This window comes from Heterocephalus glaber, unplaced genomic scaffold (assembly GCF_053883595.1).
Source record: "Heterocephalus glaber isolate CG9 unplaced genomic scaffold, H.glaber_assembly_v1.0 deba00001600, whole genome shotgun sequence".
NCBI lineage: Eukaryota > Metazoa > Chordata > Mammalia > Rodentia > Bathyergidae > Heterocephalus > Heterocephalus glaber.
This window is the reverse complement of record NW_028258372.1, coordinates 1,607,169-1,627,376: the sequence shown is the minus strand read 5'-3', so window position 1 is coordinate 1,627,376 and position 20,208 is coordinate 1,607,169. Positions and strand designations below refer to the sequence as shown.

Here is a 20,208-nt window from a genome sequence, read left to right as displayed (position 1 = left end):
TTTTACTTTATAAATTCCTCTACATTTTTTTAGAAGTGAAAATGTTTATGATGATGTTTATTTCTTTTGAAGATTGCACCTTTTTATCACTATAAGGTACTCATTTTTATTTTCTTTGTTTATGGTTGCTGATATATATTTCTGATTTTTTCTTTAAAATGTTTTATTTGAAGATGAAAAATAAACAATCCATAAAGAATAAAATAATAAAACCTAGATACCACCCAAAACAAATAAATGTTAATATTGTTCATATGTAATACAGGTTTTTTTTTTTGTACCAGGGATCGAACTTGGGACCTTGCGCTTGTGAGGCAGGCAGTGGAACGACTGAGCTACATCCCTGGCCCTGTAATACAGATTTTTAAAATATAATAGATTTTATTTTTAGAGCAGTTTCAGAGTCACAGCAAAGCTGATGAAAAGCATAGAGATTTCACACATACACATATGGTTTCTCTGTCATACACATTCCACATCAGAACAGTACGTTCATTGTAATCAGTGGGCTAACATGGGCATATTATTACCATTTAAAGTTCGTAGTTTCCATTTGGATTCACTTTTGGTGTAGTACATTCTATGGGTTTGGACAAATATGTAGTGATATGAATCCACAGCTATAGCATCATACATTGTCCTAAAAATGCCCCATGTTCTGCCTGTTCATTCCTCCCTCCACCCTAATTCTTGGTAACCATTGATCATTTTACTGTCTCTATAGTTTTGCCTTTTCTAGAATGTTATACACTTGGAATCATACAATGGCCTTTTCAAATTGGCTTCTTTTACTCAGTAGTGTGCTTTTCTTTCCTCTCTGTCTTTTTTATGATTTCATAGCTCATTCCTTTTTAGCAATGCAGAATATTCCATTGTCTGGATACACCACAGTTTATTTTTCCATTTACCTACTGAAGAACATCTTGCTGCTTCCAAGTTTTGACAGTTATAATTAAGTTGCTATAAATATTTGTGTGTAGCTTTTTCTGTGATAGAAGGTTTCAACTCATTTGAGTAAATACCAAGGAGCTGCTTTCCTAGATTGTGGTAAGAGTATGTGGAGTTTTGTAAGAAACTGTCAACTGGCTTCCAAAGTAGCTGTGTCCTTTTAAATTCCCACCAGCAGTGAATGAGAGACCTGCTACTCCACAGCTTTACCAACGTTTTCTTCTGTACTTTACCTATTTTAATAGGTGTGCAGTGGCACATCATTGTTTTAAACTGCACTTCTGTAATGATGCTGGGTGGTGAACATCTTCTCACCTGTTTCTTTAAGATCTATTTATTTTCTTTGGCAAGGTGTTTGTTCACATCTTTTGCTTATTTTAAAATCAAGTATTTTTATTTTTAAGTCTTAAGGCTTCTTTGTATATTTTGTGTAATAGTCCTTTATCAGGTGTGCCTTTTGCAGGTATTTTCTTCTAGTCTGTGGCATTTTTTTTTAAAGAGGTAAGACATCACAGTGTTCAAGCCTCCTCTGCTTCCCCTCTAGTACAGTTCCTTTCTCCCTCATTAAAGACAATAATTATCATGAATTTGATGTGTAATGAGAGTATATTTTTATATATTCACTACACATATTCATATATAATGCATAGTAATTTTTGGGCATTTAAAAATGGCTTGAAAAATCTCATACTGTTCATTAAATTTCAAGACCTTATTTTCACTCAACATAGATTTTTTTAGAGACCTACCCATGTCAATGTGTATGAATTCACTTATTATTCTAGCTGATGTGGGATATCCTATTACCTGAATATATCACATATTTCTTAGCCATTCTCTGGGTCGGACATTTGAATTATTTCTAACTTCTTTTTTCTTATGAATAAAGCTTCAGGTTTTATTCTGCTTGTGTGAAAGAGATTACCTGGTGTATTAAATGATAAGTTGGTTTTCTGAGATGTGGGGTGTGCAAGTGTTTTTAGCTATAATAGGCACTGCCCAGTTTCTTTTTCACATGGTTGTGTCAATTTACACAAGTGATGTGTGAGGCTTCTATTTTCTCCATATTCTTAGCAATAATTGTTGTGGTCAGAGTTTCCAGTTTCACCAGTCTGAAGATGATAGCCAGGATCTCACTGTATTTTATTTGTTTGCTTGTTTTGGTTGCTTGTGTTTCTAATCGGCACCTCTCTGATTACTTTTGATGCAGAAAGCTTTATGTAGAAGTTTTTGGTCATTCTTTCATTTGTCAGTTGCTTGTTCATATTTTTGGCCTATTTTCTGTTGTGTTATATCTATTGATTCATTGGAGTTATTCATGTATTTTTAATATGGATTTTTTTTTGTTTTTGGTACTGGGGATCAAACTCAGGTCCTTGTGCTTGCAAGGCAGGTGGCGGAACCACTGAGCTAAATCTCCAGCCCCTCCATTTTTTTCTTCTGTTCTCTAGTTTATTGTAACTGAATTGGTATCTATTATGATTGGTAATGACTTGTTTTACTAGTGTTTCATATTCTTTGTTTCTTATTTTTAACTTTTTTGACAACACAAAATCCATATTAAGAGGTTCTGCTACCTGCCTCGCAAGTGCAAGGACCCGAGTTTGATCCCTGTTACCAAAAAAAAAAAAAAAGGGAAACAAATCTTTCATAAATAAGGAGGGGGGAAAAGGATTGAAAGGAGGGGAGGGGAGGGCAGGGGAGGGGAAAAAAAGAAGAATCAAGACATATTATGGACAAGTACAAATTCCCTATGATAAATGTGATCATTATGTATATCAAAAGTGTACAATATAATTTAAAAAAGAATATCTAATTATATTCATAAAACATTCTTTTTTATTCTAAAATTACAGACTTATTTCTTTACATTTAGATATGTAACGATTTAAAATATGTGCATATGAGGTGGGATTTTTTAAAACAAAGAACAGCTGTTGTTCCAACTACACCTAATGAATAGTTTGTTATTTTTCTACTAATTTTTATGCCTCCTTTGTTTTATATCAGGCTACCCTAAATAGAGTCTTGTTCTTGTTTTTTCTGAAATACTTTGGGTATTTTATACATTTACTTCCTGTATAAATTTTACAATAGCGTAATAATTTCCAGGAAATATTCTCTTGGAATTTGAATTTGGAATTACATTGAATTTACAGAATAATTTGGAGAAGGAAATGATCATCTTATGCCTTATTCTGATTTTCTGGTGTGTTTCAATTACAATTTATGCATTTTCTCATAAAGTTTTACATACATTTTGTTAGATTCACTTCGTTAGTAATCTTTTATTAAGATTCCTTGTATATTTATAGCTACTATGAATTTTATCTTGTTTCCTGTGTTTTCCAGGTGGTTATCGTCTGTGTTCAATGCTGTTGATTTTTCTGTGCTTATCAAATGTCTAGAAATCTTGGTGTATTTTTATGAGTCCTAATAACTTACCTACAAATAATAACAACTTTGCTTCATTCTTGTCTTGTTACTTTGGCTAAAACTTAACATTAGGAAAAAACCTCATAAATCAGGAATAGAAGAGTAATTTCTGTGATCTGATGAAGGGCATATATCGTGTGTAGTGGGAAAGTGGCATGGTAAAATTTTGATGCTTTCCCATTAAAATCAGGAAAAACAGAGGCCCTTCCATTTCCACTCTTCTTTTGGTCTTCTACTCCTCCATAGTGTATAGCAAGTAGCTTTTTGGAAGATATATTTTATCACATTAAGGAAATCCCTTTCTATTTCTCGCTGGCTAAACATCTTTCATGAAATGTTTAATGTTAGTAAGCTCATATTCTGTATGTATTGAGATAATCACACGTATTTTTATCCTTCAAGCTGTTTAATCTGGGTGTTACATTAGGAGGAAATGTAACCATCCTTGCATTTCTGGAAAAAAAAATCCTTTTTGACAGTGACATGTGTTTATATGTTGTTGGACTCAACTTGATGAATTTTATGTTTGGTTTCTTTGTTCATTTATGAGATAGGTCTACTTTATTATTCTTTGTTCTATTGATCTCATGATATAGTGAATAGGAAGCTCTCACTCTTATTTTTCTTTAAACAAATCGGGGAAATTTTCTGTTCCTGAGGTAAAGCTGGTTTGCTTATCATCAATTCTCTGAAGCCATTGTCATGCAGTCAATTATAAACTTTCCATAAAAACAAAATAAAATACATATGTAACAGATATATTTACACTGAGCTTTCAGTTAGCACAGTAATATAAAATTGATAGTGTATGACAAAATGAAGTATCATTCTCAAATATGTATCTTTAAAGGAGGAGACAAAGACCAGTTTCCTGAGACTAATTTTTTTACTCAGGAATCATGACAGATAAATCTAATCCATATATTGTTCTTTATTTTAAATGTCTTGTTGTTTCTCTTTAGACCTATTAAAGTTTTTCACCCCAAATCCCATTTCAATTGATGAGATTAATTAATGCTAAATCAATTTTATTTTGGTTAGTGTTTTTTTGTACCTAGATCTTTTAAACAGAATGGTAGCTGGATTTTATTGTTGCTATTTTGAAAAATTCAACCTCAGGCCCCTGTCTTTTAATACGATCATTTGATCCATTCAAATCTACTATGATTATGTATAAACTGCAAATTATGTCCACCATCTTGTTTTATTTTTCTGCTTACCAATTGATGTTCTCATTTTTTTCCTCTCTTTGATGTTCCTCTTGATTTTGTGAAGTATAAAATTTCTGGCTTCACTCTCTTTTCTCCATCTTTTCAGTGATTTCATTCTACTTGTGGCTTGTTTTTGATGTGTAACTATGTCTTTTAAAATGTAATTAAACCTATCATCTTTTGTGTTTGTAGTAAAAATTTTAAATGTGAAAATCACAAATCCATTCATTTTCAAATTTGTGTGTGTGTGTGTGATTTCATTGTAAGTAAATCTCTTGTAAAGAGTATATATTTAACTTTGGTTAAATGGTTAACTTTGGTTATATGTTTCTGAATATAACTTGAGAATCTTTGTGTTTTAATACAAGTATTTAACCCATTGATCTTCATTCTTTTGGTATAAGTGTTATGTCCTGTACTGCTCCTCTCTTTTATTTTTCCTGTTTTCCTTGGTGTGTGCCTTAACGTCCTTTCCTTTTTCGTAACTTCTGCTAGAATGTTGTTTCTTTGTTGTTCTTTTCTATTCTTTCATAAAATGATTTGGAGTTTTAGCATCTTAATGACAATATTTATGTTTTAAATAGATATTTAAAAATGTATTTTTTATTAATTTCATGAGTTGAAATTATCTTCGTATAAAATTAAGTTTAACTATACTTTCATTTCTTTTTTCTCTCTTTGAATCTCATAGAATATGAATTCTTATTTCCATATTGATACTTATTTTTCTTAAATATTATACCTTTAAGGAACATTTTTTCATAAACACATCACCAACACTTATTTAGAAGTAACTATTCTTATTTTTTGATCACAGTAATTTTTTTTTCATTTCTGAGCCTTGAGCCCAAGGCCTTGCTTCCAAATACTCTAGACAAATACTCTACACTGAGCTGCATCCTCAGCACACACATCTAACTCTCTTGTGTTATGTCCTCTTCTGTCATGAAGAGGACATGCCTTCTGTCTACATTTGAATTTATGTGGCATTTATCTGAAATTTTCACCGGTAAGTTTTTCATGGACATAATAGTAGACTTCTGAATATTTCCCTCAAAAATTTCCTTTCTTCTTTACTACACAGATGTAATTGCTACATGGGGTAAGGAATTCTATGAAAGTCCTTTGATTTAAAAGTTATATATAAAGTATCACTCCATTTTCTTTTTTTAGTGTTATTTATGAGAATTCAAGTATGAGTTTTTAAAAAATATATAGTTGCTAGTCTTGTCTATCTAGAAAGTTATATATTTATATTTTGATCCTTAAGACTTTCATGCATTTTAATCTGGATATTTCTCTTATTCTGTTTGATATTTGGCATTTTTTAAAGTTAAATCCTTTTCTTACTCCTTATGATAACTAGTAAACCATTTCAATGTGAAGGATTAGGTCTTTCTTCAGTGTGGGCAACCTTTCTTCTATTATTTCTTTCATTATTAGTTTTTTCTCATTCATCACTCTTTTTTCCTGCTGGAAATCTTTTTTTCTTGATTGATACTGGTGTTCTGGGCTGCATCATTCACTTCTTTCTTAAATCCTATTATTTACTCTCCTAAATCCTACATTTCTCTTTTAAGTCTGAACACTTTCTTTTTGTCCTTTATTTTGGGAGAATTTCTCAAGACAATCTTCTGTCACAAATTAGTTTTCATTAACATGTATTCTGCTATTCACTTCCTCCATTGAATTATTATTTTTGTGATTAAAAATGAACTCTTATGGTTCTCAGGTTTACCCAACTCTTTAAAAACATAGAAGCTGTTATCGTGTGAAACATCCCTATCATTTAGGGCTAATTTGCATATAACAGTATTCACTACTTCTAAGTATACAAAGCTATAATGTCTGACAAATGTATATAATTGTGTAACAATCACCACGATTGCCATATAGAACATTTCCACAGCCTCCAGATTATCCTTTTGTCAATTTGTAGGTAGGCACTTCTTGGCAGTCACTTGTCTGTTTTCTGTTACTTTAGTTCTACCTTTTCTAGAAGTACATATAAATGAAATTATTTGTACTGTATTCTTAGGTGTCTGATATCTTTTGTTTATCATATTGCCTGAGATTCATTCATTTCATTACAAGTATCAACAGCTTGTCATTATTCATAAGTAATATTCCTTTTTAGGGACATAACACAATTTGTTTATGTTTTCACCAGTTGGGTACATCCTCCCCAAAGATTTTAAACATAAGAAATAAAAATGCTGTGAAAATACACATACAAGTCACTGTGTGTATAAAGTCTTAGCATTGGTTGGCCATATAGTAAGTGTATATTTAATTTTGTAAGAAACTGTCACATTTTTCAAAGTAGTTTTAAATGTTGCATTCCTTTCGGCAATGCATGAGGTTCTATTTTTTTTCTTGAGTGAGCTTTGATAGTTTGTGGCTTTCAGATAATTTCATGTACATTGATGCTGTTGGGAAAGCATCAGGGCCAGAGAGGAACCCCCAGGTAAGCACAGCTGTGGTGAGTTCTGGCCTCAGCAGCACCTCTGCAGCAGTGATGTTCACAGTGGGTGTGGCGTGTAGCATGAACTCCAAATGAGCAGGCCCCTGAGGAGTTACTGGCTCCAGAGTCCAATAAAGACGGTGGGCAGCTATGGGCAGTTCTCTCTTGTATTGAATTGTCTCTTTTTCACTAACTGCTTGCCATGTAGAGCCTAAGGCTTTTTTTTGGGTGTGCTGAGGGTATTCTAAAATGTTCATATGGAAGAAAGTGTCTTCCAGGTACATTATGGGTAGAGCAGTGGCACTCTTCCCTCTCCATCTGTGGGAAGCTGTCTTTACAGGAATCTAAATTGTCAGATATGCAGAAGGAGACACATCAGTATTTTTTAGCTAAAGGTTTTCTCTTACACTAACAGAATGAGTGAGAGAGAGAGAGAGAGAGAGAGAGACAGAGAAAGAGAGAGAATTAAGTAAAAGAAGACAGCCCATGAGATAATTGTATTACCATCTTCTAGAATTCTCTCACATCATTTGTATTGGTTATTGACTGCTGCACAAAATATGACCTAGAATTTAGGAAATGGAAATAACACCCATGTATTATCTCCCACTGGTCAGGGGTCACAGTTCTGCTTGGTTCTGCAAGGTTCTGCCTCAGTATCCATCACAAGGTTTTAATCAAGGTGTCAGCTGAGGTTGCAGTCACCTCAAGGCCTGACTGAGGAAGGCTGGTCTTCCAAGCTCATTCATGTGGCTGTTTGGGGAACCCTGGAGGGCTGTTCCCAAGCTCATTTATGGGGCTGCTCGTGAGCCTCAGGTCTATGTGTGTGGATCCCCCCTCAAAGTGACAGCACAGCATGGCAACTGGCTTTCCCCAGCGAAAGTGAGAGAACGCTCACAATGGACCACTGTCCTCTTACAGACTCATCCCCGAGGTGACATCCTATCACATGTGCTATATTCTGTTCATCAGAAACAAACCAGGATATCAAGTCACATAAAAGGCATATGGCTGGGCATGACATAGGGTATAAACACCAGCAGGTAGAGCATGTGCACCTTCTTATGAACTTGTTTGTCCTTTAGTGTGTGATCCAGGCTTCCTCAGAATCAGACCTTGAAGAAAAGTTCAACTGCAAATAGTTTTTGAAGGGCAAAGATGATCCTAGGAAATGCTGGTAGGAAGTGGGGATATGAGATGGAAGAGGAAAAAAAAAATCTCTTAAGGAAATATTTTCATTCCAGTTACTACACTGGACAGGCAGAGCTCCATCCAGTTGGGATCTCTGGGGAGCAGTGTGAACGTACTCCAGTGTTCTCCCAACTAAGGTGAGGAAGCTGTGGAATTTCTCTACTAACTCTCCTTCCACCACCGATCGATGGCTGTTTTTGGGGGCAGTGATTCTCTGGCATTTCTGCTTTTACAGTATCTGTTGAGAACATAGCCTACTCCTGAACTCTCAACCCTCTGCCCCAGTTTTTTCTCTGGTGGAAGTAGATGTTGAAAGGATATCAGTAAGATACTGCTCTACTTTGAATCTTAGATGTCTTCCAAAGGCCAGTGTGCAAAGGGCTTGGTCTTCAGCTTGGCGTTATCGGAAGGGGGTAGCCTGTATGGGGTGGAGCCTAGAGATTTTAGGTCATGAGGGTGTGCCCTTTAGAGGGGATTGAGAAGTACTGGTTTCTTCCCTGTCTGTCAGTTCCCTGCTACCATGAGGTGAAGAAGTTTCCTCTGCCATGTGTTCCTACCATGATGTGCTTACTACCGCATCACAGTTCTCAAACAACTGGGCTAAACAACCATGGACTTGAAACCTCCAAAACCATGAGCCAAAATAAACCTTTCGTCTTTTTATGTTGAGTATTTCAGGTATTTTGTTATAGTAATGGAATGCTGACAAACACCAACAGTGTCTGCTATTCCCAGTTGGATGGTGAACTTCATGAAGTCAGGAACCACGCACCCATCATCACCACCTAGTACAGTGATGGTGAACATTTGAGAGATGACTACTCATACTGAAACTTCCAAACCCACTTATTTATCACAAAGTGCCAATATATCAATGAAACCTGAGTAGTGAGATTTTAGTTTAGAAAAAACAACTCTACATTAACATGGTTTGCTTTAAAAGAAAAATGAATAACACATGTGCCATAGGTTTGCTACTGCTGACCTAGTGTATCATCTAACACATACTGTTGCTCAAAAAGTATTTGTTGAAAGAATGAAGGTTGCTGATAGTAGTACCAAAAAGTAGCAGCGAGCAGGTGCCCTGGGCCACCTAAGCACCATTGTGCTTAGCTATTCTGGAAGCTTTGTGTAGTCTGAGCTTTGGGTGCTCTCTCTTGTTCAGGAAGTTGCCATCAGTTTGGTAGTCTGAACACGTCCTACCTCACTTTCCTTTTTCCTTCCCAACAAACACGCACACATCACAGTGGATTTGAGTCTTTATGGCAAAGATAATCTTTTCTTGATCTTTGAAAAGGCAGGTACAATATATATGCACACATCACAAATATTTTTCCTATGTATTTACTGTTTATAGGAAGTCTAACCCTAATCCAGTATTTATTAAAACAGGATAGGATTTATTAAATTGGTTCATTTATCAAATATGTACAGATCTTTACATAAATTAATTTGCTTGTTAAATATTTGTGAAATTTATTAAGACTTTGGAGAAACTTAAATATCTGAGCTGCCCAGCTTCATTTGGTTTATTTTATTTTATTTTTTAACATGAGATACTGATTAGGCGCTGATGTACATAGGACTTTAGGTGGTCAGACAAGAGAGAGTGGGAGGATGTCACCACCAGGGGCCTGACAAGTAGGCAAGAAAGGTAATGTCCCTGAGTGAACCTCTTTGGTCACTAGACCTAGAAGTTACTGATGGTCCTGCCGGGGTCAGTGGAATCTACCCACTGTGTGATGATGTCCTGGGATACAATGTCAGGGGACAGCTAGAGCCCACGGACCCCTTTCCTCTTGCTCACTAATGGAACAAATTATAGAGCCCCTGCCATGTGCCCAGCAAGGGCCTCATGGGCTCTGAACACAGGGTGACCAAGTTATGGGCTTAGCCTTTAAAGATTAAGAAAGATACGCTTGTACCACGGGAGTGTGACGGGCACTGCAGGTTCCCCTTCTAAGGATCTCTGAGCCTGTGGATTAGACAAGATGAGCAAGGCTGACTCTCCTGAGCTGAAAAAATTATGGATGAGAAATTATCATTGAAATTAAATAGTGGCAGACATGTCCAAGGAATACTGAGAGGGTTTGATCCCTTTATGAATCTTGTGATAGATGAATGTGTGGAGATGGCAACATGTGGGCGGCAGAACAATATTGGAATGGTGGTAATACGAGGAAATAGTATCATCATGTTGGAAGCCTTGGTACAAGTTCAGATAACTGCTCAGCAGAGAAATCCATGCCCCTCTTCAAAGTGCTAGTTTCACTATGACCGAAAATTGAGTCATATACATTTTCATATTAAATTTTTTGTTAAATAAAAAAAGAGAAAGACACACTTATATATAATAAAGTTTCAAAGTCTGAGTTCAAACTCTGTGTTCACTAGTTCTAATTCTCTGATCTTCAATCACATAATCACATAGACTTATTGGCAGTACTGAAGAATATGAGGACATCTAGCAAGTGGCTGTTTCTGCCTTTTGTTTACATCCTGTCAATCATTCAATCCTGGTGTTTCCACCACCTGAACACCTGAACATCTTTTGGGCCAATCTACTTTGCCACTACCACTGCTTCCACTTGGTCCAAGCTACTGTCGTCTTTTACTAGAATAACTACAATTAGTCTTCACAGGAATTCCTCCTGAATTCACTTTTTTTTGTCTTCTTCTAGGCTATTTTCAAGACAGGAGCCTGAGAGATTTTTTTTAAGATCAAGAATGATCATGCAATTTTTTAGATCACAACTCTTCAATTCCTTCTCATTGCTCTTATGACAAAACTCCTACAAGACACTGCCCACTATGGCCCCCTCAGGAGGGCACAGGAGTTAGCACCTCTGCATTCTTTCTGCATGGGTTTAAATCCCAGCACTTCTGCTCTGTGCAATGAGGTCATGGGTAGAGATGCAACCTCTCTGGGCCTCAAGTTTCCTCAGTGATAAGGGGATGATGAAGGTATCTAAGGTTACTGGGGACCCCTGAAATGTTACTAGAAACCTCTCCAGTAGGCTCCAGTCTCTTGCCCAGTGTACAACGCAAGCCTGAGGGGGGAAAAACACTAAAAGACAGAAGAGAGACAGAAAGCAGGGGGCCGGGATGACCAATGCCAGTGCAAATGACAAAGGCACTGGCTAGTCCAAGCCACTGATTTTTATTAGTAATCAGTTGAGGTAAAAGCAAGCTACATGCAAGGACAGAACTACGTGCAAGGATGTGCAATCATGCAGTTTTATGGAAAGTAATGTAAGCAAGCCTCATAAAGGACAAGACAAAGCATTCTTGAATTAGGAACATACTAGACAAAATATATGGTTGCAATTAGAAGATTGTCCTTCTAGTTAGAAGGTTTTAGTTATGAGAACAGAATTTGGGTGCAAGTTGCTTTGACTTCCAGCTTATAGGCTTTGGCCAGACTCACTCCTATACAAAAGCCAATTATGGGGTTAACTCTTCACAACCTACATTGCTTACAGCCTGCTTTGGGCATAATCAGTAAGTAGGGCGGTCCCCTGCAGAAGGTACTAAAAGGATTCCATGAGAAGAGATAAGTAACACATGTAGGTTGGTATCAGGAACATGGTAAGAATATGATGATGTAATTCTCCTTCCTATTGCCTCCTTACCATGTTCCTTCATGCTGTGCCCCACATGAACTTGGCTTTCTTCCATTCCTTCTGTTGCTTTTCTCTCTCTAGATTCTAGCCTCTCTTATTATCCCATCTCTAACATTCACTCTCTTCCTCCTCTTTGACTATATTCTCAACATCCTTAGATCTCAACTGAAGAATCACAAACTCCAGAACACCTTCTTGATTCCTTTTCCAGACCAACTTTCCTCTTATCAGTGCCCATGGCACTTTTCATCTTTCTTCTCTATCATGCATCACACTTATGATTACTTCTCAGTAAGATCCAAGGTCTGTGAGTCAGGGATGCTGTACACTGTTCACCATATTCACCACCCACAGCTCATGCGTGATGCATAGAAAGTGGATAACTGCATTAGTAATACAATGCTCTAACATGGTGTAATGTGCTACAACAGGACAATTGCAACCTTTTATGGGAGCATAGATATCTTCCACCTTAAAGTTCATCTGTGTCCACAGAAGCAAAGAGTGTCTGGCTCACAGTGTCAGAGTTACTGACAGACACTTGAGCTCTCCGGTAGGCTTCCCAGTGGCAGGAGGTGGCATCAGGGGTCAGAGTTAGTGGTATTGGTGGGCTATCTATTTCAATGTCTATTTCTCCATGCCTAGAAGATTCTGGCCACCTCTTAATGGAGTAAATTTTCCCAAGAAAATGAAGAACTCACATGTCCTCTGGAGAATACTGACTTACCTCAGGGAGGTAATCTAAGGAATACACAAATTGCATAAACACCTTGGAGATGATGGTTGGAGTCTGGGCTCCAAGAATATTTTATTTCCTGCAGAATTGTATCTAAAAAGTAACTCTGGAATAGAGAATTCAGTTTGTCTTTTCAAAGCCTGTATTATCTTTTCAAAGATTCTTACCTTCATTCGGAATGTCTCTAAGTTTGGCTGGGACCTCTTGCAAAAGATTGAAAAAAATTTAAATTCTTTAGAAAAATATAGTACCCCGATGTATTCTCTGGTGATTCAGATCATTGTCCCCAGGTTGAATCTGAACTAAAGAGAGATGGCTTTGTGTTCCCCCCCTTTCTTCCTTGACATGATCACATCTGTTGCAATGCATGGTGTAAGAAGGTGTGGGAGGATTCAGAAGTTTATGCTTTCAGTGAGCCTGAGCCCCAGACAGAGAGCTGAAGCAGTCAAATATCCAAGGGAAAATAATAATTACAAAACCTTAAGAACTACAAGAGTAGAAAGGCGTAGTGTGAAATGGCCCTTAATTTGGTAGGACAGGGCAGAGAGAATAGCTGGACTAGAATGCAATTGCTTAGGAAGACTGCCAGGAAGAAGGTGAATTTTCAGCACTATTCTACATAGGGAAAGATGCTACAGAAGGTGTGCAGAAGGGTCCCAAGAGAGCCCAAGTAAGCTGCCTTGGAGATGAAAGGCAGGAAAACCAGCAGGTGAGAGCATCCATGTGTGGCGGACTGTCAATTGATTGGCTTTGGGATCTGCCCAGGGATTGGTAGAGCACACTTCTGGGTGTATCTGGGTGGGTCATGGAGTTGTGACTTTGTGTATCTATGTGTCATCTCTGGACCCTTTCTTGGCTAGCCCTGTTCCTCTGCTCAGCTTCCTAGTCACCATGAACTAAGCCTGTTTGCTCTGCCACATGCTTTTACCATGATGCTCTGCCTTGGAGCCAGCTGATTCTGAACTGAATTCCCCTAAATCTTGATGCTGGGAATCATGCCTCAGTGATGAGAAAGCTGACTAATACATCATGGAAGAGGATGCTTGTGGAGTTGGGGTCCCACTGTATATGAGCCACACCAGCATGGTGTGTGAATGATGCCAGAGAGGTGTGTAGTGTCAACCCAGGGCATCAGGGCTTCAGAGACAACATCACAGAGGAGTTGAGAAGTGTCTGAGGGCTTTGGGGCAAAAAGAAATGTCCCCCTTTCTTTTTTTTTATTTTTTGGCACCATGGATCAAATTCAGATCCTTGTGCATGTGCAGCAGGAGGCGAAACCACTGAGCTAAATCCCCTGCTCTCCCCTTTCTTAAAATCCTGAATGAGTCTTGTATCAATGAGCTCAGTGAACTTAACATATGCAGGGCATGGATCTCTCAGGGGAAATGGGAATTATTTGGGCAGGAAGCTGGAGAAGTTCTAGAGCTAGATGGAGATGCTTAACCTCCGTTCTGCAGGCGAGGACTTGCCAGGGGGTCCCAACAAGGAATCAATATGATCACATTTATTTCCAGGATAAGGGCTCTGGGATCCTGTGATGGATGGAATGGAGTCACAACAAACCCAGGGCAGGGACCATATTTGCAAAAAGGGTTTTGTGACAACCCTGCCCAGTGAGTGACCATGGGCTTGGAATGGATCCTGGGAATAGGAACAGAGAAGGGCCTGTTTCTGAAGACCTGCTTCTCATGGCTTCCACTCTCTCCAGTAGATGCTCTTTCACTCCTGTTTCCATTAGTCCTGTTGAATGAAAATGGGTCCTTTCCTTCATGCCTCATCCCTTGTCCTCTACAGAAGCTGAAAGCAGCTCCGCCTAGCGGGAAAGCAGTGTTGATATGGATGCTGAGCAGTATTGGCTGAGGAATCCGACACTACTTGGTGCTCTCTTGACCAGCTGGGGGGCCCTGAGAGGCCATCTTCCCTACTTCCCTCTTAACTCTAGGCAAGGTGAGGTGGGTCTTCGTTTCCCCTGACCAGACTTCCATTCACTCAGCTTCATTGTGCTCAGGCATCAGAGGACAGCTCTGTTTCCAGGGAGTCCTGGAGTGCTCAGTGGTCTTCAGAGGAAGGGGATATGTGTGACCTTTGGCTCCTGGACAAGGCCAGTGCTCAGCCTCTGACTTGGATGGTGGCTCAAGATGGCAGGCGGAAGAGTGAGAGAGCATTAATGGCTCTCCCGGGCCTCTGAAAAGGAGCTGGCATTAGGGAGAATCTTAAAAGATGACAGCAAGTATACCTGTCTTCCAGGGGAGGGGAGAATTTTTTAGGAAGAGGGACCACAGCACAGCTCCCATGGTGGCTGGCTTGGCCTTCTTTGCCTTCCATCCAGATCCTCAGCTTTATTTGCTAATCTCAAAGAAGGGAAGGACCCTGGGAACATTGTTTCCAATTCTGGAATGTGATGGGGGTAGAGGTGGGATTGACCCCATTCCAGGGTCCAGTCTGAGGCTGCCATCATTTGGGAGGAGCTGAGCCCTCCCTCCTCACTCACCCGATGCTCATCTTCCTGACCAGGGATTAGGCATCCAAGGCAGCTGTGAAAATGCTACTTTTATCTGGACCAGGATGCACATGTGATCAGGTGAGGAGTCTGATTCATCTATCAGCAGCCATCAGTGCCTCAGTTTCAAGCAGGTGTGACCAGGCTGGCACATGGGGGATCTTTCATGGGGAACTGGAGCAGGAGCGGGGACCTCCCCTGTGAAGACAGTGGCTCCAGGTGAGATTCAGAGCTGGAGGAATAGGTGACCATTGTGTGTGTGTAGAACAACCAAGCTCTAATGTAAAACCTCATCTGCCTGAGTTTTTCCAGACCCTGCTCAGGTGGCCCATGGTCCAGGTTCCTGGTTGTGCTATCTGTATTGGGCCATCTGTTGTCTCCTCCTACACAATGGTGGCCCTTTTGGGGTCGTGACCCAGGAGTCACCATGGTTATTGATGGGGAGAGCTCAAACTGACACATGAAAAGCAGCTCTGTTTAGTGTCCTTGAGATAACTAACCACATATGCACAAGGGAGCTTTGTAGTATGGAGGCTCCGTGTTTGATCTGCATTGTAATAGGTGGGCTTTGGGACACAGTTTTCTAGTACTATTTAGCGTGTATTTTAAGTCAGAGTAGGTCTTTGTGTGAAGGATTCTCTACCTCTTTCTCCTTTTTGACAAAAGAGATGAGTATTTTTACTCATCTATTGTGACTTATAAGCAGCTGAATAGCACTCGTGGTTTTCCAATGTCATATAATAAACACTGTCATTGATAGAGCAATGTCCTTTTCCATGTTTCCTAGCACTTATTCTTGCTGTCTCTCTTTCCTGTGACCTCTCTCTCTCTCTCTCTCTCTCTCTCAACTGGCTGTGAACAACTCCTGAAAAACCTTTGACTCATTTTCCCCTCATAAATCTTATAAGTCCTTGGAATGGTCTGTGGGAGCTGCAGTTCCCCTGGGAAACCGTTTTGTCTCCAGTCCCTTCTGCAGACTCCAGCCAGATCTTGACCGAGAGTGTGATGGGTAAGTAGAGTGGGCCACAGTGTAGAAGTTGGGTGGAGGGAGGGGTGGTAGAGATACTGGTGATGGTGATTGTACCTATGTTGGTGATTGTGATAATTGTGGTGATGTCTGAAAATGCAAAGGGAGACATTTTCAGCCATAGCCACATCCTGTGTAGTGTGAAAGCCTGGTTCCATAGGGACATCTCACTCCTTTTTTCATAAGGGATTATATTTAGGGAGCTCCAGAAATGAAGTTAACAGAAATTGTTCTTAGTCACAGGAATCTTCAGTAGTGTGAGTGTCTTACTTACTGTTCTTATCCCTGAGACACAGTGCTTGACACCCAAAACTTTAAGGAGGAAAGGTTTATTATAGTGGATCACAGTTTATAGAGGTTTCAGTCTCTAGTCAGTTGGCTCAAAAGCATGGGCAGAGGGACATAGCAGAGGAGAAATAGCTCATGGCATGGTAGTGTGGAGCAGAGAGAGAGAAATCAAGGGAGAAGGGAGGGAGATAGTATTGTAGCATTAAGAATTAATGAACATGTGACTGGGATGTAGCTCAGTGATAGTGCTTACCCAGCAAGCTTGAGGGCCTGGGCACTGCCAATAAACAAACAAACACACACACAAACAAAATTGTATCTCAGCTCAAAAAAATTAGGAAGAATTAACAAAATAGTCCCAAAGAAAGTAGGTTAAGGGAATTAGTAAAGGCAGAAATTAATAAATTCTTTAATAGTAAAAAGTGGTATAGTTACTACGTAGATCTAAGATCTAGGATTTTGAGAAGACCAATTAATTACTAAAACTTGAAAAACACAATAAAGGCTCGCCTGCCTTGCAAGCTCAAGGACCCGAGTTCGATCCCCAGTACCACCCCCCCAAAAAAAAACACAATAAAGGAAAAAAATATGTAGGAATTAGAATGAAATGTAGCTAAATATGTTAAAAAGTTAAAAGTTTTAAGGAATTACTAGTTAAATTCCCATACTAATCATTATGAAAATTGTGTCAAGAAAAAACTAAATAATGTCTAAAACTTTTGGAAAAGTTTTCAGTTACATTAAGAAAAAGACTCAAGATCTTTCATGTCGACTATTTCAATCAGTTAAAGAGATTATTGTTATGTTTATATTTACTTTTTTCCATGAAAGCATTTGGAACATTTGCATCTCATTTCCTGAGCAAGTATTATTTTGTACCATAACCCAACAAAGAAAGTAACCACCAAAATTAACAACCAATTTCTTTAAGAATATATCCTTTATGAACATATATGATAGATATAAACTAAAAGAAATGCAAATGATGCATCAGCAAATAAGTTAAATAAATGCCTTTCATCCAAAACTTTCCATTTCAATTATAAAAGGCTTTTCCATATTAGAAAAACTGTTAATATAATTAATCACAATAGTTCAGGGGGGAAAATTCATTTTAATGGATGCCAAGAAAGACTTTTGATAAAATTAAGCAATTCCTGAGAATAGAAACATATATTCTTTCCATGCTGAAGTTGATTTACTTTACATTAACATTTAGCACTATAGTGTTTTCACAGTCAAGGAAGACCCATTAAAGACATGATGCCCATTCCTGCCTTTATTTTGCAATTATTCCCTAGACATAGACAAAGCACAAAACAAGATAAAGAGCTAAAGGTATAGAAGTGGAGTGGACATGACAAAATTATAATTTCTTTCAGAAGATATGATTACAAATCTAACTATACAAATAAAAACATTTAGACTGAATTAAAGGGGTTCAGAAAGGTACTAGGTATAAAGCAAACAAGAAATTCATTTATTCTCACAGAAGCTATTAGAAAACAAGAAAAGTCCCATCAACCAAAACAACAAACTGTTAAAAATCTAGGAATAAATGTAGTGAAAGAAAATTATAAAATGCTACTGAAAGACATAAGAAAAAAATCCAACTGATGAAAAGAATCAATATTTAAAGATTTCAGTGATCTCTTTAATTCAGTTTCAACTAAGATTACATATACTTTGAATGTAACAAAATAATTCTAATGATAACTCAATGATGAAATATGAGACAATAGCTTAGCATTTTAAGAAAAAGATTAGAACTTAGTTGTTTTGAAAGAGATAGAGGTATTATAAAGTTTGAATAATTAAAGTGATAAGGTGACAAGTTATTTAGAGAAAAACAAAAGATTATTCAATAAGTTGTTTTAAAAAATTAGATTGTCATTTAAAGAAAAAATTAGACTCTCTTAATTTACTCCATAAAACAAATTCTCAGATAAAATGTTTAAAAGTAAAACATAGAGCAGAGCTGCCCCCAGTACTGAGGAGGTGAGCCTTCTGGGCAGCCTTACCACTGCACTCAGTGTCGAGGAGCAGAGCCTCCCTACGTGCCAAGGAAGCAAGCCATAAGGGTGCCAGCAGCACCACCCGCCCCATGAAATGAGAAGGCATGTAAACAGCCCTCAAAACCAGACTTCCAGATCACCTAAAGCAACCCCAAAGGGAAACGAGATGGAACAACCTGATACTCAACTACCTGGACTCCCTGAACTGGCAACAAAAGAGGATCTGGAAAAAATGAAATAAAAAATAATTTCTCAGACAACAGCAGAAATTGTGCCCATAGTGCAAGACATGATTAATAAATCTAGGGAGGGCACAGATAAAAAAATAGAGGAGCTGAGGAACATGATGGAATTCCAACATAGGAAATAAATGGAATCCAAAAAGCAGATGCAAACAGATTTTCAGGAAATTAAAACTCCATTGAAAGAATGAGCCAATGTGAGGATAGAATTTCAGATATAGAAGATAAGATTGCAATTAATGAGCATGAAAAAATTTCTTAAAATAATAAGGGAACATGAGAAATCAATCCAGCAGCTGCTAGATGATGCAAAGAAGAATAACATAAGACTGATCAGAGTCAATGAAGATACAGAAGAGAGTGCAGATGACATAAAAAAACTGTTCACAGAAGTGATGGCAGAAAACTTCCCAAGCAGGGAAAGAGAACTTGACACACAGATAAGGGAGTCATATAGGACTCCACCTAGCCTTGATCAAAAAAAGTCTGCACATAGGCATATAATATTTAAGATTCCAGAAACTCAACAGAAGAACAAAATTCTACAAGCAGTAAGAGAAAAGAAACAAATCAAAGGAAACAAAGGAAAGCCCATCAGAATCACAGCAGACTTCTCAATGCAAACCCTCAAGGCAAGAAGAGCTTGGAGTGACATATTTCAAGGCCTAAAGGAAAACAGCCTCCAACCCAGATTGATGTACCCTGAAAAACTATCTTTCAAAATTAATGGAGAAATAAGATACTTTCATGACAAAGATCACCTCAGGAACTTCATGAATACCAAACCAGCACTCCAAAAAATTTTAGACAATATCCTAGGAAAAGACAATGAGGATTACAACCCCAGGAAGCCCAGCAGAATGAATCCATTGGGCATAACAGGAAATTAAACACAAAAGGGGAGAATCCAACAAAAAGAAAAAGTCATGGCAATGACACATCAATATGTATCGGTTATAACCATCAATGTTAATGGTCTCAATTCATGAATCAAAAGAAATAGACTGAGCTGTAGAATTTAGATCAATACTCTTTCTCCAACTAGTGACAGGATCATATGGTTTTTTCCTTTCCTCTGTTAAAATGATGACTTTTGGGGGTGGATCTTCCAATACTGAACCAACACTGCCATCCTTATCACAAAACCACTTTCTACATCCTGCCAGATCTGACTTCTAATAGTTTGTTTTGTTAAACAAATTTCTATCTATGTTCATACTTTTTTCTTCTATTATCTCTATCCAGTTTTTAGATTAGCACAATATTGAGTTCCTAAAATGAGGGGAGAAGTGTTCCTTCTTTTTTCTGCTTTAATTGTTTGAAATAATTTATCAGTTAAAATGTATATGAGCCTGCTGTTGTCATATAGGTAGGTTTTCAAGCTAGGAATATACTTTCTTTAATAGGTGCTATTCAAATTTTATATTTCCTCCAGAGTTAGTTTCATTAATTTGTCTTCCAAGGTACTTCTTAGAAGTTGTCAAATTTATTTCAAAACAGATTTTTGTAATATGCTTTCTATATCCT

The 20,208-nt window shown here is 37.9% G+C and overlaps 1 pseudogene; it reads left to right on the top strand.

The window, feature by feature from the left end:
- Nucleotides 1-10,241: 10,241 nt before the first annotated feature.
- Nucleotides 10,242-10,516, top strand: LOC110350895 (small nuclear ribonucleoprotein G pseudogene; annotated as a pseudogene).
- Nucleotides 10,517-20,208: the final 9,692 nt, after the last annotated feature.